The sequence below is a fragment of the Enhydra lutris genome, unplaced genomic scaffold (genome assembly GCF_002288905.1).
Source record: "Enhydra lutris kenyoni isolate GAN:26980312 unplaced genomic scaffold, ASM228890v2 scaffoldscaffold32, whole genome shotgun sequence".
Taxonomy (NCBI): Eukaryota; Metazoa; Chordata; class Mammalia; order Carnivora; family Mustelidae; genus Enhydra; species Enhydra lutris.
Genome location: NW_019154116.1, coordinates 21,871,966 through 21,894,346, shown reverse-complemented (window position 1 = coordinate 21,894,346; position 22,381 = coordinate 21,871,966).

The following is a 22,381-nucleotide window of genomic DNA, read 5'->3' as shown; positions in this document are numbered from 1 at the left end:
ATCGAGTGTTAGATTGTGCCCAGAATTCGTATTTTAGCAAAGAAATTCACTGTTCACGTTCATGTTTTCAAAACTAAAATGGCTAATTACATGTCTATGGATATAGCACATCTGGTTTATGAAAATGTTTTGAATAAAGGATTTTAAGTAAATAATATTTATAAACATATGAGTCAACTTTCATTTCAAACTACTATGGAAAAATGTAAAAACAATGAGGGGCTGATAGGCGGAGCTCTTGATCATGAAAAGCTGTGGAAAACAGCTGGCGCACTACCCTTCCCACGGTATTTTCTCCAAGAAGCACAGAGGTAATGGAACTTAATAGATCTGGTTCTTTCTCAATGAAGGCTTGGTATAAAGGTCCCTTATCACTTGCAACAAACTGACTCCACCAGGTATCCATCAGGATGCCACTTAACTCCCCAAGTATAACTAATTCTGATTTGGTAAGGACTAGAAAAGTTATATATATATATATATATATATATATATAACTCATATTGTAATAACTAGAAAAAAATAATATTATATAAATATATATATATATATATATGTATATATATATTTTTTTTTCTCAGCCTTCAAATGAAAACTGTGAAATGTTGACAGTTCTGGGTCGACTGGTCCCGTCATCAAATATCCTCTCCCTCTACCAAAGCTGCAAGGATTCTCCTAAAAATCTCATTAATATTTTAAACATCAACTCTATAGTTTCAACAAGAAACTGTTGCTCTGATTGGTTGGTTCTTTAGAGCGAATCAAAGTGGGCCCTAGGGTGGGAATAAATTGGTGCTAATGAAAAAAAATATATGTTTTTTCTTTTTAAAATCAAATTTGAAAGTTCTAAGCAGGTATCCTGAGTTCCAATTTTTAAACATTCACTGAAGAAGATTTATGTGTGTTACAGTAACATAAGGTGCTACTGTAATGATCTATCATTATAACTCATTAAATTTTAAGTTTAAAGTTAAATTTAAATTTAACAATGAACCACCTCAAACTCATGTATCTAAATATACGTGTGTTTTGCCCAGTTATGCTAGTGTGTGTATGTGTGTGTGTCTATGTATGTATATAAAACAGAGAAAGAGGAGAAAGAGAACATAACAAACCACAGAGCCATATGTGGATGTGTTTTAATGCAAATTTTTATGATCATTTTTGTTTAATGGAATATTTTCATTAGATAATGGAATATTTGCATTAGAATACATCTAAACTTTAAGAAAGGAATATCTGTTGTAGAAATAAAGAGCTAATTGTATTAATACAAATAAAATCATTGTTAAATATCCAAATCTGGAAAATTCTGCTTTCCTCATCTTTCCGAAAGTGTGATATTATATTCTCCTTATATAGCCTGTCACTATCCTGTTGTCTCATTCTGTGATTCCTAAGTCACTTTGCTCTAATTGCCAAACTTCTGTCTTTTTATGATTCGCGACAGGTCTTTTCTCCTGAAATTTTCCAATTCAGTAAGTATCTGTTCAGATGTGCTTAAACCAATATACTGAGTTTTCATTTTAATTTTATTTAGTGATTTTCCCCTTTATTTAGGAAATTCTCATTACATTGTTTATTTTGCATTTTTCTAGCTCTCTGCTCTCATTTTCTATATTTAGAAAATTTCTTGGACCTATCAAGACACATATTTGTAGTCCTATTCTATTATCCTATTTTTCTCCAAGTTTTGGGTCAAATCTTATAAAACCCAATCATTCTTTAAGACATTTTTATCATTTTATGGGACAATTTCAAAATCTTGTTACTTAAGCCAATTTCACGAGAGAATGTATTTTACTTGTGTTTAGCAATAAAGCTAGAAGCCAGTTGCATTAATGCAGTGATAGCATGACATATTTGAGTCTGTGTTGCTGGTTCCATGCACACCTACTTAACTACCTCCAAAGCCAATTAAAACTTACTTATTTTATCAGGGTCCTTCTTTTCTGCAGCCTCTGGGCTTCAATTTTTGTCCTTCTAGCTTTGTGAAACTCAACTCTCTAAGCTTTCCTCCTCCATTTGCAGATATAGTAATTTTGTCAAGAAGAATATAGACATCAGATTTTGGGCTCACATTTCTAGTCTTTGCTTTCCTCTGGGATTGCAGCCTTTCAGGTCCTCCTGCCTTTTGAATCTTCTCATGCCTTTAAGCAGATTTAAAACATATATTTTCCTCCATATTTTCTAAATTTTCTGGAGGAAACTTGGTCTGAACAAGCTGGTCCACAATTGCGTACGACAGATTTTCTTAGATTTTTTAACTGTTTGATCACTCCAAGATAAATGCATATCCGTTGGAAGCTTAGGATTAATCTCCAAATTTCTTTTCAGTCTTGAAAATGTTTTAGTTCAGGCATAAAAAGTTATCCGCTTATATCCATTTGAGTTACATCTAAATCTTCTATAGAGATGTTCAATTAGATGCACATTTCATAGCATTCACTGTAAATCAGATTATATTGAGATACAACAATTAAAATACAGTTCCCAGTAAAACTATCATTATTTGTAAATGTGGCACCTGATGGTACTGTAACTATGCAACTGAAGCCAAAAATTATGTACAATTGAAATGGAGATAACTGTCCTGTGAAGAAAGCCTTAACATTTTTTGATGCACAGCAAAATGTTAATTCATACAGATAATTAATGACCAGTTCAGAATGCCAAGAATAGTGAAAGAAGTTTCACTGTTTAGTATAGCTGCCTATTGCCACAGTAAAAACTGAACACTTATTGATATAAAAATTACATCATTTGAAAAAAGCGCACACACATGCATATATTTAATGTAGCCACTGAACTAGTTCTATGTAGAAGAGACACAATTGCTCCAGGGTGACGTAAAAGGAACTAAATATACCCCTGAATAAAATATCTCCCTTGCTGGATTATTTGAAGGGCTGCAATTACGCTTCTTAAGGAAGCGTAATAAAAAAATAAAAAATATTTTAAGTCTATTGTGCTATTGTGCTTTGCAAGTTAATATTGTTGGAGAAATACTTATCCAATCAACAAAGCAGTTATTCATTTTTATGTGGTAATAACAGTAATAGTGCCTACCATTTGTTAAATGCTTGCTTTGTGCCCAAGATGATATACATTGTGCCAGGGACTATATACATATATCTACTGTATATTGTCGCACGCGCACAAACATGTGTCTGTGTGTGTCCCAGTTTCTTTAGGATTATAGCCTCTCAAGTTTGTGCTGTCTTTTTAATATATTTACACTCTGTCCCAGGGGACATGAGTGGGAGATTATATATATATATATATATATATATATATATATATATATATATAGTAATCCCACCTAGAAATCTTAAAACTTTAGTTACTATTTTCTACATTTTGCGAAGGAAGGGCAAGAGGCTTAAAATGTTAAGTAATTTACATACTATAACATAACTAAGAAATGGCACGGTTCAAATCCACATCAAAGTTTGATAGGTATGTGGGGTAGGTCAGTGAGTCTCAAACTAAGTCCACCAATCACCAGCTGTCAGAAGATAGAACTTCAGATGGAATTATCTGTGAATTGTATGAAGTTTTTCATCTTATATTTTCATTTGTCGTATCAATGGCTGACATAATCTCTTAACCCATTGTGGACGTATTTGTCTTTATTTATAATTGAGTTGCATGTTGTGTTACTACTATATTACTTGAGTTAATGGGGAAAGTAACCACAGTAGAATCAATCAATGAATTACGAACAACATGACGGAAAATCTTAGAAATTTGTGAGTCATTGTCTGGCATAGTTTGTATAGATATCCCAAGCTTAACTTTTCTGTATAAGTCAACATCATATTAACATTAAAGAAGCAATTAATTTCAGAAATACTTGGAATTTTTTTCTTTACTTGAAATTAATGTTAATTGAAATTACATTTGGTTTGCAGTATCTTTGCAGCTAAATGTCATTTTTTTGTTTAGTAGGAACCATTAGCATAGTTTATACTTAGAAATGCAAGTAATTTAAGCTAATCACAGAGCCAATGAGAATTATTTTCTTTTAAAATGGATTGATAGGACATTGGGATGACTCAGTTGGTTAAGCAACTGACTGACTGCCTTTGAGTCAAGTCATGATCCCAGGGTCCTAGAATCAAGTCCTACATTGAGCTCCTTGCTTGGGGCGGAGCCTGCTTCTCCCTCTCCCTCTGCCATTCATGCTCATTCTCTCTCTCTCTCTCTCAAAAATAAATAAATAAAATATTTTTTAAAAAAAATGGATTGATATATTACTCTGGTTTAGAAACACTGGCACAAGAATACTTAAGTTCTGATAAAATAGGAATTTTGTGCATAAGGCACTGAAGGTGGAGAATCAGTATGTGAAAAAGCACAAGATCTCACATATTTATCTTAAGAAGCCTTCAGCTAATTCAGAATCAACTAGATAGTTTGGGAAACAAAGTATATAAATTCACCACATTTATTTTAAGGTCTGACCTGAGCAACAGATTTCTTCATAGTGTGATAACAAGGCAAAGTCAAATTCTATTCATCTTTAGGGTTATTGGCTTTATACAGTATTATCTGTTATGGAAACATATGCTGAAACTTCAGATGATTTTCTTATAAAAACAGTGACAAAATTGACCTATAACCATAAACTAATCAGAAATATATATGTGTATATATATATATATATATATTCAGAAAAATAGTTAAAAACAGATATCAGAACCAAATGAAAATAAATATATTTGCCTACATGATATGCTCATTTTTCAATGCATCTGAAATTACTATAAATTTAAACTATTGAATTCTAAAGAAGTACCAAAGAGGTCACTTTGCAAGTCATTTTGCATTTATGGTACATAGAAATAAAATTTTAGTGTTGAAATATATCATCTAATAGCCCTCTTTTTAACTGCTCTCTAAGTGGCAATACCTTCATCATTTTAAGTAGGCATTCAACATGAAATATAAAATTTCACATGTTATTGATCAAGACAAGTAAATCTAGCTTTTATTTAGTATATCTGAGAAATGAATATTAAACTACTTCTGTCCGTTTGCTGAAAAAGCTTATTTCTTTTATTAGAGTCATTCAAACAAGAATTTTCCTTCCTAGGGATTTGTACTTCTAAAAGATCAGATGAACTTTAAGTCTCAGCCTATGAATAAAGAATTCCCCTATTAAGGTCATGATAAGATTGACTTGCATGGAAACTGTCTGCTTAACTGGTGGCAGATGGGGTGGAGCTGAGGAGATGGATCAGAAAGTCTTTAGCTAGTTGGGTGACCTGCATTTCATTAACCTACCAAAACTAGAAAGAAGCATCTGGATATATTTATGTTACATAAAATATTCACACAGTACATACTAAATTCAGTAGACAGTACTCATTTTCTGAAGCAACACAAAATAATGTATGATTTCTTAACATGTAAAGAAAAAAAATATTAGAACAGAGAAACTCAACTAACCCAATAAAATTAGGGATGAAAATAGACTCAACAGGTTTGCATCCTTGGGGGTAAGAGAGAGATTGAAAGACTTTGACAGAGAAAGAGAGGTGGGAAATGTCTACACACATTGGTAAATACAATCATTGTGAGTGAGCTGAACTCAACATTAAAAAGGAACTCAGATTTATTAGAAACATAAAAATTTCAAAAGTAAGTGAAATGTTAGTAAGTACATTTTAATAGTGTGTATATGGCAAACATCTGGTAATCATTTAAGCATTACAACTTTTTTTTTTTAAAGATTTATTTATTTATTTATTTGACAGAGAGAGATCACAAGTAGATCACAAGTAGACAGAGAGGCAGGCAGAGAGAGAGAGGGAAGCAGGCTCCCCACCGAGCAGAGAGCCTAATGTGGGACTCGATCCCAGGACCCTGAGATCATGACCTGAGCCGAAGGCAACGGCTTAACCCACTGAGCCACTCAGGCGCCCCAGCATTACAAGTTTTTAAAATGCTGTTTTACATGTAATAAACTTATTTAATTATACTACCCTCTGAAATAGGTGATATTTGATCCGTTCTTTAAAGATGAGGAAACGATAAATGCAAAAAAGTCATGTAGTCAAGGTCACATTGCTAATTATCAGTGGAGCTCAGATTCATATCTGTGTATTTTTACCTTCAGAATTCACGTTCTTGATGACTACACTATATGAAATTTTGAAAAAATAGGTGAAAATATAAAATTAAATAAGAAAGATATTAAGAAACACCAAGCATAAAATAAATATAAATAGTTTAAACATAACTTACATTGAAAACTTGAAAAGGTGGTTATTTTATACTGCTGAATTATACAAAATAATGAATGTGTTATCATTTGATTGTTCATCCACAAAAACTTCAAAGTACATGGAATAAATTATAATCCCACAAATATAACAGTCCTTTAATAAAAATCTCCTAGAAAATATCTTATTAAAAAAAAATAAGGGCTGCCTGGGTGGCTCAGTGGGTTAAGCCTCTGCCTTCTGCTCAAGTCATGATCTCAGGGTCCTGGGATTGAGTCTCGCATGGGGCTCTCTGCTTAGTGGGAAGCCTGCTTCACCCTTTCTCTCTGCCTGCCTTTCTGCCTGCTTGTGATCTCTCTCTCCCTCTGTCAAATAAATAAATGAAATCTTTAAAAAAAATAAGATTTACATAACACCATTAATATGGTCAAACAATATGTGTATATACTATAAAGCATATCGTATTCATTTTTTTATTTTTATTTTTTATAAACATATATTTTTATCCCCAGGGGTACAGGTCTGTGAATCGCCAGGTTTACACACTTCACAGCACTCACCATAGCACATACCCTCCCCAATGTCCATAACCCAACCCCCCTTCCCAACTCCCCTCCCCCCAGCAACCCTCAGTTTGTTTTGTGAGATTAAGAGTCACTTATGGTTTGTCTCCCTCCCAATCCCATCTTGTTTCATTTACTCTTCTCCTACCCCCTTAACCTCCCATGTTGCATCTCCACTCCCTCATATCAGGGAGATCATATGATAGTTGTCTTTCTCCGATTGACTTATTTCGCTAAGCATGATACCCTCTAGTTCCATCCACGTCATCGCAAATGGCAAGATTTCATTTCTTTTGATGGCTGCATAGTATTCCATTGTGTATATATACCACATCTTCTTTATCCATTCGTCTGTTGATGGACATCTAGGTTCTTTCCATAGTTTGGCTATTGTAGACATTGCTGCTATAAACATCCGGGTGCACGTGCCCCTTTGGATCACTACATTGTTTTCCAGAGTGGTTGCACCAGCTGCATTCCCACCAACAGTGTAGGAGGGTTCCCCTTTCTCCGCATCCTCGCCAACATCTGTTATTTTCTGACTTGTTAATTTTAGCAATTCTGACTGGTGTGAGGTGATATCTCATTGTAGTTTTGATTTGTATTTCCCTGATGCCGAGTGATATGGAGCACTTTTTCATGTGTCTGTTGGCCATCTGGATGTCTTCTTTGCAGAAATGTCTGTTCATGTCTTCTGCCCGTTTCTTGATTAGATTATTTGTTCTTTGGGTGTTGAGTTTGCTAAGTTCTTTATAGATTTTGGACACTAGCCCTTTTTCTGATATGTCGTTTGCAAATATCTTCTCCCATTCTGTCAGTTGTCTTTTGGTTTTGTTAATTGTTTCCTTTGCTGTGCAAAAGCTTTTGATCTGGATAAAATCCTAATAGTTCATTTTTGCTCTTGCTTCCCTTGCCTTTGGCAATGTTCCTAGGAAGATGTTGCTGCGGTTGAGGTCGAAGAGGTTGCTGCCTGTGTTCTCCTCAAGGATTTTGATGGATTCCTTTCTCACATTGAGGTCCTTCATCCATTTTGAGTCTATTTTCATGTGTGGTATAAGGAAATGATCCAATTTCATTTTTCTGCACGTGGCTGTCCAAATTTCCCAACACCATTTATTGAAGGAGCTGTCTTTTTTCCATTGGACATTCTTTCCTGCTTTGTCAAAGATTCAAGGAAATTCATGGAAACAAATGATAATGAAAACACAATGGTTTAAAATCTGTGGGACACAACAAAGGCAGTCCTGAGAGGAAAATATATAGCGGTACAAGCCTTTCTCAAGAAACAAGAAAGGTCTCAGGTACACAAACTAACCCTACACCTAAAGGAGCTGGAGAAAGAACAAGAAAGAAACCCTAAACCCAGCAGGAGAAGAGAAATCACAAAGATCAGAGCAGAAATCAATGAAATAGAAACCAAAAAACAATAGAACAAATCAACAAAACTAGGAGCTGGTTCTTTGAAAGAATTAATAAGATTGATAAACCCCTGGCCAGACTTATCAAAAAGAAAAGAGAAAGGACCCAAATAAATAAAATCATGAATGAAAGAGAAGAGATCACAACGAACACCAAAGAAATACAGACAATTATAAGAACATACTATGAGCAACTCTACGCCAACAAATTTGAAAATCTGGAAGAAATGGATGCATTCCTAGAGACATATAAACTACCACAACTGAACCAGGAAGAAATAGAAAGCCTGAACAGACCCATAACCAGTAAGGAGATTGAAACAGTCGTCAAAAATCTCCAAACAAACAAAAGCCCAGGGCCAGATGGCTTCCTGGGGGAATTCTACCAAACATTTATTTTTTTTATTTTTTTTTAAGATTTTATTTATTTATTTGACAGACAGAGATTACAAGTAGGCAGAGAGGCAGGCAGAGAGAGGAGGAAGCAGGATCCCTGCCGAGCAGAGAGCCTGATTCGGGGCTCGATCCCAGGACCCTGGGATCATGACCTGAGCCGAAGGCAGAGGCTTTAACCCACTGAGCCACCCAGGCGCCCCTCTACCAAACATTTAAAGAAGAACTAATTCCTATTCTCCTGAAACTGTTCCAAAAAATAGAAATGGAAGGAAAACTTCCAAACTCATTTGATGAGGCCAGCATCACCTTGATCCCAAAACCAGACAAGGATCCCATCAAAAAAGAAAACTACAGACCAATATCCTTGATGAACACAGATGCGAAAATTCTCGCCAAAATACTAGCCAATAGGATTCAACAGTACATTAAAAGAATTATTCACCACGACCAAGTGGGATTTATTCCAGGGCTGCAAGGTTGGTTCAACATCCGCAAATCAATCAATGTGATACAACACATTAATAAAAGAAAGAACAAGAACCATATGATACTCTCCATAGATGCTGAAAAAGCATTTGACAAAGTACAGCATCCCTTCCTGATCAAAACTCTTCAAAGTGAAGGGATAGAGGGCACATACCTCAATATTATCAAAGCCATCTATGAAAAACCCACCGCAAATATCATTCTCAATGGAGAAAAACTGAAAGCTTTTCCGCTAAGGTCAGGAACACGGCAGGGATGTCCGTTATCACCACTGCTATTCAACATAGTACTAGAAGTCCTAGCCTCAGCAATCAGACAACAAAAGGAAATTAAAGGCATCCAAATCGGCAAAGAAGAAGTCAAACTATCACTCTTCGCAGATGATATGATACTATATGTGGAAAACCCAAAAGACTCCACTCCAAAACTGCTAGAACTTGTACAGGAATTCAGTAAAGTGTCAGGATATAAAATCAATGCACAGAAATCCGTTGCATTTCTTTACACCAATGACAAGACAGAAGAAAGAGAAATTAAGGAGTCAATCCCATTTACAATTGCACCCAAAACTTTAAGATACCTAGCAATAAACCTAACCAAAGAGGCTAAGAATCTATACACAGAAAACTATAAAGTACTCATGAAAGAAATTGAGGAAGACATAAAGAAATGGAAAAATGTTCCATGCTCCTGGATTGGAAGAATAAATATTGTGAAAATGTCTATGCTACCTAAAGCAATCTACACATTTAATGCAATTCCTACCAAAGTACCATCCATTTTTTTTCAAAGAAATGGAACAAATAATCCTAAAATTTATATGGAACCAGAAAAGACCTCGAATAGCCAAAGGAATATTGAAAAAGAAAGCCAAAGTTGGTGGCATCACAATTCCGGACTTCAAGCTCTATTACAAAGCTGTCATCATCAAGACAGCATGGTACTGGCACAAAAACAGACACATAGATCAATGCAACAGAATAGAGAGCCCAGAAATAGACCCTCAACTCTATCGTATTCATTTTTATGTAATTTTCCTGATACATTTAAAATTAATAACTAAAATATAGCCAACTTTTCCATTTCTTTATAAATTATTTATAATTCTGGGGGTATGCTGAATGACTTCAGAACCAAAAACCTCCATGCCCTGAACCTTAGTACCTGTGAATATGATACCCAAAGGGATTTTCCAGATTTAATTAAGATTAGGTATTTTAAAACAAGGAAATGGTCCTGGTTTATCTGGGCAGGTCAGTGTAATCACATCAGCCCTTAAAAGCAGAGTACACTCTCTAGCTGGAGACTTAAGTGATTCAGTGGAAAGGATATTGAGGCAATTCAAAGTGTGAGGACTCCAATATTGCTGGCTTTGAGATGGAGGGGTAATGAGAGAAGGAATGTAGGTGGCCTTAAGCAGCTTAGGGAGGATCCGCCTGACAACCTGGAAGGAAACAGAAAACTCAGTACTGCAACCACAAGTCACTGAACCCAGCTATAACCTTAATAAACCTGGATACAGATTCTTTTTTTTTTTTTTCGCAAGCAAGAAACTCAGCCTTGCTGTCACTTTGTTTCCAGTTTTGTGTAACACTAAGCAGAAGACTTACACTTCTGACTTAAAGGATTGTGAGAAAATAAATGTGTTCTGTTTTCAGACACTACATTTGTGGCACTGTGTGAGGCAACATTAGAAAATACAATTATTTCATGTTTTTAAAAAATAAAAGAAAAAGCATTTTTATTTAATTATTTATTTATTTAAAAGATTTTATTTATTTGAGAGCCATGCATATGTAGGGGGAGGGGCGTAGGCAGAGGGAGAAGCAGACTCCCTGCTGAGCAGGTGCGCTGAGCAGTGAGCCCAATAAAGGGCTCCGTCACTAGGATCCTGAGATCCTGACCTGAGCCTAAAGCAGATACTGAACCGTCTGAGACACCCAGGCACCCCAAGAAGAAGCTTTATTTTTCTTATAGATTTTATTTATTTATTTGTCAAAGAGACACAGCAAGAGAGGGAATACAAGCAGGGGAAGTGGGAGAGGGAGAAGCAAACTTCCAGATAAGCAGGATGTGGGGCTCCATCCCAGCACCCTGGGATCATGACCTGGCTGAAGGCAGATGCTTAAAGACTGAGCCACCCACGGACCCCAAGAAAAAGCATTTTTAAATGAAAGCAAAGGAAAACACTTCCTATATTCAATTCTTATGGAAGCTTCCTGTTTATTTTTATTGAAATATAATACACATGCCAAATCACTTTAAAGGGTGAAATTTTGTTGGTTTTAGTGTATTTAAAGTTATATAACTATTACCATTACCTAATTCCAGAACATCTTCGTCACCTCAAAAGAAACCCCATACTCATGGCAGTAACTCCATACCACAGTGTAAAAATTATTTCCCATCAGTTTAAAGACTAATATCTATTTAGTTTCTGACCTTTCCATGAAGATTTGTGCAGGCCTTCTTTTTTTAATCCTGTCATGAACCAAAAATTTACAGCAAGTAACCTGATAATGACCAAATTGATTAAACCCTAAGTAAATTGTCCCTCAGGATAATTGCCAGTTGCATTCAATTTTGAGATTAAATTCTTAATAAATTTAATGCCAGCAACATTTAAAATACAGCTATTAACTTACATTAAAGTATGGCCCCTGGCATCTAAACTTTAAACATCAAATGTTTTTGTGTCTCCAACAGGGGCTCAATAAAATAAAATAAAATAAAATAAAAAAATAAAGACAACCTCAGAAAAAGTTATTATCATTTAGCAATTTCATATTTTTTCAGTAGCCATTATTTAAATTATAGGTTCTCCTGTGCTTCACCCAACTCCAAAATGATGCTTAGCATGGCGTTTTCAGGAGAGCTAAAATAAGGGAGGGGTATTTATATGTCTTCAATTCCATTTTGCTTTTAGGTCTTTTTACATCTGTCCTTTCTATTTCTGAGCATAACAACAAAGGGATTTGTTTATTTACACTTTACATTGTTCTAACACCAACAGGTAAGAAGTTGGAAAATTGCTTTGTGCAAATCAATTTTATTTAATGAAGTGTTATATGAAATAAAGTGAATCTATTCTGATCTGCAAGCTTTCTTTAAATACTTAATTCATGTTTTGTTAGACATCAGTTATCTTTGACTTTGCTGATAGGCTCCTCATTTGTATCATAGTAATAATTTTGCCTACCTTCTTAAGAGAATGGAAGAAATTATCTCTTTTTATTTATTTTTTTAAAGATTTTATTTATTTATTTGACAGAGAGAGAGTTCAGAAGTAGGCAAAGAGGCAGGCAGAGAGAGAGAGAGAGAGAGAGAGAGAGAAGGAAACAGGCTCCCTGCTGAGCAGAGAGCCTGATGCGGGACTCGATCCCAGGACCCTGAGATCATGACCTGAGCTGAAGGCAGAGGCTTTAACCCACTGAGCCACCCAGGCGCCCTGAAATTATCTCTTTTTAAATGCATCTAAGACTAAGTCTGACACGTAATAGTTGTCAAAGAAATGTTTATTCACACTGGCTTCTTAAGATCTCATGAATTTCAGGCATTTTTCTATATTGCCACATATCATAATGTATGGTTTCAGCAATTACCAATTCCACTTCAAGAAGAAAACACCCAAGGTATGTGAGACCCGATATGGAGACAAGTGTTTGACATGATACTAGGCTTTTTAAAAGTTTAAAGAGGTCTTACATTGAACATCAATTTCCTTGTCATTATGTCCTGCTTTGCAAATTCTCCCTACTCCAGAGTACTAGATCTAAATGACACCAAAACCCACTTATGCAAAATACGTACTGAACGTCTAGAAAGTTAGTTGTTTTGTTGCAAAAGAGTATAATCCAACGGAGACTAAATAGATCATCTGGATTTATTTTCTTATAAGTAATAGAAAGCCTCATACAAACTGGACTAAAAATAAAGGCAACTGAATGTCCTATAATTTGAAAGTGCACACACACACAAACACACAAAACACAAAGGAGAATAAAGATAAGGCTTGATCTATCAACTCAACAATGTCATCAAGGACCACCTCTTTCCCCTTTCCCACTTCCCTCCTTCTTCCCATTGTGTCAGCTCTGTCTTCAGGCTGTCTCCTCTCATAGATACTAAGATAGCTCCTGATAACTATAAGGGATATATGTTTCTTTATCTTTATCCAAATGAAAAAGGAAGTCCTTTGCTCCAGTATTATAGTGTCTTGTGGATTATTCTAGCCCCAGTAGAGAGGATTAGCACTATTAGTAATGACTCAGCTTAAGAAGCTTATCCCTATCCCAACCACTGTTGGCAGGGATATGAAATTAATTGGTCAGCTTAGCATGCACGGGTCATATGTTTTATGCAGGTCCAGTGAATAAAGTCCAGTTTTCCCAAAATCAAATAGATACTTGTATGTCGGGAATAGGAATGAATGCTAGGAAGACAAAATGAACAAACAAAAAACTGTACTAACATAAAAAAGGAAAACAACAAAACAAAATAAAACAGAAATCTCCCCAAAATCTTGAGATACAAGGTTATCTCAAGGATCAACTAAATAATAGAAATAACAGAGATGTAGAAATTCATTAAAAACAGCTGAATTGTTGAACACTACATCAAAAACTAATGATGGAACAGTTTCAGGAGAATAGGAATTACTGGGTATTTACCCTAAAGATACAAACGTAGTGATCCGAAGGGGCACGTGCACCCGAATGTTTATAGCAGCAATGTCTACAATAGCCAAACTATGGAAAGAACCTAGATGTCCATCAACAGACGAATGGATAAAGAAGATGTGGTATATATACACAATGGAATACTATGCAGCCACCAAAAGAAATGAAATCTTGCCATTTGCGACGACGTGGATGGAACTAGAGGGTATCATGCTTAGCGAAATAAGTCAATCGGAGAAAGACAACTATCATATGATCTCCCTGATATGAGGGAGAGGAGATGCAACATGGGGGGTTAAGGGGGTAGGAGAAGAGTAAATGAAACAAGATGGGATTGGGAGGGAGACAAACCATAAGTGACTCTTAATCTCACAAAACAAACTGAGGGTTGCTGGGGGGAGGGGAGTTGGGAAGGGGGGTTGGGTTATGGACATTGGGGAGGGTATGTGCTATGGTGAGTGCTGTGAAGTGTGTAAACCTGGCGATTCACAGACCTGTACCCCTGGGGATAAAAATATATGTTTATAAAAAATAAAATTTAAATAAAAAAAAAAGAAAAAAAAACTAATGATGTACTATATGCTGGCTAAATGAACATAATAATAAAAAAAGAGTTTAAAACAAAACAAAACAAAAAAGGAGGTGAGAAGAGAGATTCAAATACCAATTAGAATATCTGACTTTCTTTTCCTCTTCTCTCTGTTGACTTCTTGACATTTTCTCTATTATGACCAGAATTTTCCACATCACATAATACTTAACCATTCAAAACTTCCAACTTAAAAAAAAAAAAAAAACTTTACAATATTAGTTACATGAGATTAACTTGAGCTTTCTTTAGTCACAATATCTAATACCTTAGATATGGACTCACCAATTCACATTATAACTGACAGCATCCCTGTTTCAATCAAGTGTGCCCATGGGAACTGAGACACATAAAACAATGCAGCTCTAAAAAGAACCTAGTGATCAGATGTAAAATAGGCCAGTAGCTAGAAGAGGGGTTACTGTGTAGAAAACCCAAAGTATGTCTAATCTGATATTAATTGTAGATAACGGCCTTATGCTTCCATTTAAAAGAATTCTATCCGTGCCCTACTTTCTTTCCATTGTGGATTGATACACTAACAGTAGTTACGTTAAGACTCAGAAATGTTTGTCATCTATCCATTTTTTTCTCTCATAGAATATTTCTTTACATATAATTTACTCAGTTATGACACTGACTAATATGTCGGGAATTATGCCATCTTTAGATATATTTGCAATGCTTATTAGAGATGAAATAAATTAACACTTTAACTTTGGGTATTTTTTCAAAGGAACTATATTATTCTTATCAAATTCTATGTATCTGATACTGTTGTAATAGCTGTTCTTCAGTGTAAATCCTATATCTGCCAGGGTTTAACATGAAAATTATAAATATATAACAATGCATGTTTTAAATTATATGTAACTTTTTCACTCTTTGCATATCCATTTTTTTTGGTTTGTTTTTTTTGTTTTTTTTGTTTTTTTTTTTGACCTTGATATGAGTGAAATCATTCCGGAAATTCTGGTTCTTCTCTCCTCATGATTTGTTCTGTCCATTTCCTCTCTATGCTCCTGAACTTTTTAAAATCTGAATAACTATATAGATGTATTCTTTAAGATTTCTTGAAAATAATTTAGCACATAATTTTTTGACATGTAGCTGATATTTTCTCTTTATCTGCCTTGAGGGATTTCTTCAACTTTTTCTACTTTTGTCCTTCCTGAGTGTTTTCATTTATAACTGAGAGATATACTCTTTATGTTTTTGACTAATATTAGGGGAGAAAAAATTCAGGACATATCACATTCAAAATCATCCATTCTTTTTTTTTTTTTTTTTGTCTGTTCTTTTTTATTGCTGATTTTCTGTCTTTCTACGTTCTGCCTGGCTGATTCTCTTCCAAGCTTTTGGTCTGAGTGTTTGAATCACTATTACATTTCCTGGAGGCACTCACTTTTCTCCAGTGAGACTCATTTGTTTCTTTCAACAATCCTCAGAGGTAGACAAGGTAGGCATTATTAATCTCAAGTGAATGCTGAAGTACTCGTTGGAGATGCTGAGGTACTGAACGTTCATATGAAACATGCAGAAGAAATGCTACAAGCATGTTTCCAAGCCTTATTTTTAAGAGACACTGAATAGCAAGAGAGGAATAATCTCTGATAAAATCTGGCAACCAAGGACCAAGGACGAAATGGGTTTACTTGAGAGAAAAGACTGAACAGCCTGCTAGTGTAAGAATTCAAATCCAGCTCATTTCAAATCCAAATACACGCTCTTTTCACGACATGACACTGTTTCTACAGTTAGATGCTCTTGGAAGACATAGAAATAAATGTATCTTGACACACACTAATCATGATTTGATACAGGAGAGGTTGAAGCAGCAGGGAATCATGGTTCATTAAAATCCTAAAATCATCCAGAATATTTCACAAACACTGCCAGAACATTTTTGTTAATTCTGCATGCCTGGTGAAAGTGAAAAATTGTTAGGCTCTATCTCCCTCAATCCTTTACATGATTGTCACTTTTATTGGATTTTCAAAATAAATACTCAAGTTAAAAGCATCATCCTGAGTACTGTGCTTGTGTATGTTGATGTGTTTGAATACAACTAAAGCCAGGGAGAATGCCTACATACCAACTTCTCCAACACGTTTATTTATTGTTAAGATTTTTTTTATTATTATTATTATGATAGAGATTTTGCTTTGTGGATGAGACATTAATTCTGGTAGCATGCTAGACTCAGGGGCAGGAAAATGATGATATTTAATCAATATCATTTCCTCCTTCATATTTCCCTACCTCCTACATTTTATTTTGTGTAGACTATCTTTGACTTCTTGTTATTTATTAAAATCCTACACTATAGTTTGGAAATTATATCAAGTTAAATATGTTCTTCACGGCAATCTAAGTGCACCAGTGCACCCTTATCTAATTTCTCATAGACATAGTTTGAGATACACTGATAAGAGGCTCGGAACAAAAGGTAAGCTCCACATTGTTTTTCAAAGTACTGACTGACAATCAATCTTTCTCCAAAGTAACATATACTTTCTCCTGAGTATATGTTAGACAAAGTGTAATGTAGAGGTCAGACTGCACAAAAGCACACAAACACAGAAAAGTACCAACAGAAGATACTAAGCAGTAGTCGCAAAGCAAAAACAGTCACGAGCAAATAGTAACCACTTTAAGAGTAGATAAAATTACTCTGTTCAAAAAGACTGAACATGAGCCTACATAAGCAGTAATATCAAAGACAGTGATGAAGATTACATGAATGCAGAACCAGAGTAAGGAACAAAGTATATCTACTTTTGGGAAGATAAATTAAGCATGAGATGAGTATTATATATCAACTGGGGACATAATCTGCCTGAGTCAGAACCATACAGCCTCAAATTTTCTATTCTTTGCCATTTCCATGAGGACATTTAATAATCTGGCACTAACTGAGATGATCAGAACCTTCTTCTTCCCAGTGGTCTTCATGAGCTCAAGTAGCACAATAAAATTCCTAAGAAAATGTATGTACATGAAGGAAACTAGAAATTCTTCATCAAATGGTGTTTCAATCTCTAAGGCCATGCAGATTGCATTGTCTAAGAGAAGAACTAGAAAATACCACAGTGAAAATGGATTTTAAACTCTCTGATGTGTTTCCAGTGACTTTGGTTTTATCCAAAATATTCATGCAACATTGACAGCAAGCAGAAAGTTTTAATACTTAGGGGAACTGAGCATGAAATGTAGATTCAGTGTTATGGTGTTGCATTCAGCAATATGGACATACTCAAAGAAAAATCAAAGTCTTAGTTGAATGAACATGCCCACAGGATTCTGGTTTTTAAATGATGCAACACAAGAAAAAAAAATGGTCCATGACAAAAGATTTACAATTGTGTTAACCTACTCTAAAATATGCCCAATTAATAGACAACTAGCACATTTTCTAAGATAGTTATTCTTCAGTTTCTTAAATTGTTAAATTTAAAAAAAAATTTGTTACCAAATGTATTGCAAAGGTTAAGTATAACGCTGTCAACAAAATTTTTATTTATAGAATAATATTTTATTTATAATTTATAAATTATAGAAAATATTTTATTTATTTTATATTTTATATAAAATATTTATTTATATTTTATTTATATTTATATTTAAAGAAATATATTAACATGATTATAGATTGGTTAGCACACATAACTCATCAGAAGTATATCGGGGGCACCTGGGTATCTCAGTCAGTTAAGCCTCAGACTTAGTTTCAGCTCAAGTCATGATCTCAGGAACCTGAGACCCTAAGACCCACATTGGGCTCTGTGCTCAGCAGGGAGTCTGGTTCTCTGCCTCTGTCCCTCTCCTTCCCTCTATCTCTCCCCTTGTTTGCGCATCCTCTCTCTCTCTAAAATAAATAAATCTTAAAAAGATAAAAGAAGTATATCAGGATATTTTATGAGTTATGTATGTCCTGGCATAGAACTAAAATGCATTGCTTCTCAAATTAGTATCTAAGACACATTACTATATTTACTCCACCAAGAAAAGAAATAAATATTTGAATACAAAATAGTTGAGAAAATATTCATTTTAATATATATTATAAAAGCATAAATATGAACTAACTTCAACTGATATATGCTAGTTAAAATTAAAAATATACTGAAAGAAATGCTTTCTCCATGTAGAATAGAGTAGCTTTTTGTTTCCATTTATGAATTAATAACAAGACTATCAGAGTTTGTTTTTGTTTGTTTTACTTTTTCCGTCTATTACAATGTCTGTTGATATTAGTAGTCCCTTATTTTGGTGCAAGAATAAATATCTTACTAAGTTGGTGCACTAATTATCACTTGAGTATTATGGATTCACAGGTAAATTAGAAGTCACTTATACTATAAATATAAGCCATGAAAAAATCAATTAAAGAGTTTTCCAACAGCTTTATATTTTTCTGTAGCATATTTATTGCATAGTCAGGAGGATGATTAACATTTTTAAATACTTCAGTAATAGCTGAAAAAATTTCCCAGACTTATTAAGAGAGCATTCTCCTCTGAGTTTGGCATATTTGCTCTATCAGCCTTTCAATTGGAAAAGCCCTACATTCTTCAACATACAGCCTTTAAACCAATTGTTATACAAGCAAGGATCTTAAGCTTCTTAGCATTGTTTAAGCATTGTTTTCCATATTTGCTTCTAAGTCTCACTGGCATAATTCTATAGACGTACAACTTTTGTTGTTACTGCTGTTTTGTTACTAAGTATAAGATTTGAATGTATTCTTCTATGTATCATCCAACAACCCTAAGTCCTTACTGAATCTCCATTCTGTAAACCTGGGATTCCCAAACTCTAGACTGTATCAGAATCACTTCAAAAGCTTCTTATGATAGATTAATGTACCTGTCCTCAGAATTTCAGATTCAATAGGGGCTCAATAATTTGCATTTCTAAGAAGTTCCCATATGATGTTGCTGCTGCTGCTGGTGGTCTCTGGATGTTTATTAAAATATTCAAAAGAGTTAAACCAAAAGCTACTCAGAAGTTTAATACCCTGGTCTAATTGGTGAACTTGTTTCTAATCCACATAGCTGTTCTTGGATCCAAGCAATCTATTCTATTCCGGAATGACATAAATATATTCAATACTGCTTCTTGGAAATTTAAATAGAATGCCTTATCAAAACCTTTCTTTAATTGTGCACTTTTAAATATTACCAATTGATAACTGCAGAAATGTGAACTTTACTTATTACATCATTTTATAAGTTTATAATAACACCAATATTTTAATCAATATAATTCAGTTGTAGGGGCACCTGGGCTGCATTGTCCGTTTGGCATTTGACTTTTGGTTTTGGCTCAGGTAGTGATCTCGGGATGGAGGGATAGAGCCCTGCCTTGGGCCCCACACTGGGAGTCTGCTTGAATTTTTCTTTCCCTCTTCCTCTGCACCCCCACCACTTGCATGCATTTAAAATAACAAATAAATAATAAATAAATAAATAAATCTCAATAAATAAATAAATCTCAAATAAATAAATCTTTAAAATTATATATATATTTAATTCAGATGTAAAATAAGTTTAAGGGCACTTTTTGTCATGTTTGTTTTCACTAAGAAATGTGTAAAAAGGACGTAAGTAAAATCATGTTCAAATTATAAGCTTTTAATTAGTCTAGTTACAAAAAAACAAGAATAAAAATATGCATCGGGCGCCTGGGTGGCTCAGTGGGTTAAGTCTCTGCCTTCGGCTCAGTTCATGATCTCAGGGTCCTGGGATTGAGGCCCACATCAGGCTCTCTGCTCAGCAGGGAGCCTGCTTCCAACACCCCCCCGCCCCCGCCTGTCTCTATGCCTACTTGTGATCTCTCCCTACCAAATAAATAAATAACATCTTTAAAAAATATATGCATCAAAGTAACATAGCCTAGCTTTAATTCCATATAACAATTTCAATCTGTGTCCCAAATCATTTCCAAACTAGATCCTTTCATAAGATTTCTAGTGACCAACTACAATAAATATAGTCTTCAAATCTTACCAATACTTCATAACTGAAGTATAAATCCTCTTTTGACTTTAGTTTTTCCAAATATGCCAAGTTTCGTCAGCTTTGCTGTAGAAGTTAAAATGTACATTATTCAAAGTGGAATTTACCTTTCTTTAACCACTGCAACATTATCTTAGGTGGAACCGGTTGTCATAAATCAATGAAACATCAGTTTAGAGGTTAAAGCTTCCTACTGAGGAAATGTTTCTAAATTTTTCGAATGCAAAAATTGAGTATTTCTCCCTAATCCCAAGAGTCAGATCTTATTGTAATATTATCTGACATAAATAGTATGTGTATGTGTATGCATGTGTCTGTGTACTTCCCAGTGAAACATCTTATATGGTAAATGTTAAATAAGTTCAGATGCTTATTGCCTTACTCAATTAAAGCAGCTGTTGAATGAATTTTCAAAAAGGTTGTTGCTATGCCAATATCAGAGCTTACATTTAAAATGCAATGCTAATTTTATCACACAGTGGTATCAATTTTAAAGAGACATTGTTCCACCATTAGCTCCTCCATTTATTAACTGTGTATTCAATACTCACCCGGTGGCAGGTACTACATTAGGGATGAGTGGATGAACAAAGGATTCTTTCTGGCATACATAAATTACAGCTTTTTGGCTCTTTCCCTATATCCTTTTTTTTTTCTTTTTTTAAAAACTGTATCCAAGCAATTGCTGAGTCCTTATTAGGACTTGTTAAAAACATTCAGAGGCCTAAATAAAATTCATCTGAATAAAATTCATCTAAAAAAGGCCTAATGTTAGACCTTTATAAGGTCTTTTCTGGAAACGTTTTTAGAGTTGTGCCACGTGATGCTGGATATTCTAAAAATGCAGGAAAATTTCTTTTTTGATTTATAGTAGACATTTCCTTTTTAGAGGCCATCGCTTCTCTTCATTCATACTACCTGTTTAACAATTAATGCCTTTGGCACAGCTAGGTTTAATTTGATTAGACTGGACACTTTACCAAGTAAATCAATCAAACTCCCTTCCCCTGGAATTGATTCAGGAAACTGCTGAGAAATAGATAATAATGATCACCTGAATTATAAGTTTAAGAGCACATAAAATCATGGATGGAATTAATCAGGAAAGTAATAAAAGACAGCTGGTCTTGTTTACCAAGCAGAGGAGGGGAACAGAGCAGGTGCACATGAGAAAGGATGTAGCTCGATGGGGAATTAGGAACCCGTAGAATGCTGATATTCTGATTCCAGACACCCTCTCGTGACTTGAGCCAGTTATGTTTTCCTTAAAATTGAAAGTTTCTTGACTACACCAAAAATAATTCTGTTTCCCCAAAACAGCTGCAAACCATGTGAAACAAATCTATTGAAGGCATATTTAGTAATCAAACTATTTATGGTCCAAATAAGCTATTAGGTTATAGATTGAGAAATCTTTTATAACCCCAGGTACAATATGTTGAAAATTGCTGTCATTAAGATGAATAAAAGGAAGTTAGAATACAAACTATTTTAATGATTCTTTTTAAAATTTCTAAACAGAAAAAGGAGAGCAATGTGTTTTGAGACATGGCTTTGTTTTTAAAATATCTGTACATTTCTCTCAGAGTAAGAAAAACTCATTCTCCCATTTTAGAACGTTTTTTAAACCAAACCAAACTTATTGGACTAAAGATCTGTTTCTATATGCAGTCTCACAGGCTTTTGGTCTTACCCAGTTTCAGTTCTTAACTATGAGTAACCCAAAATTAAGAACAAATGTATTATGCTCTGGAATGTATGGGTAAAATTCTATTTCAAATCGAACGACATTCACCATGAAGCTTTTTCATGGGAAGAGATGTTTATAATCTTTTTCAAAAGAATATATTAAAAGTTGCTGAGTTTCCACCACCTGTTCCTGACAGCTATTTCAGTGTAAGTAATACATCACAGGGGTGATGGCAATCTGATGATGTATTGGAACTATACATCATTGTGGTGACGGCGCTTTAATGACAGATGAGTAATACATCTTCAGG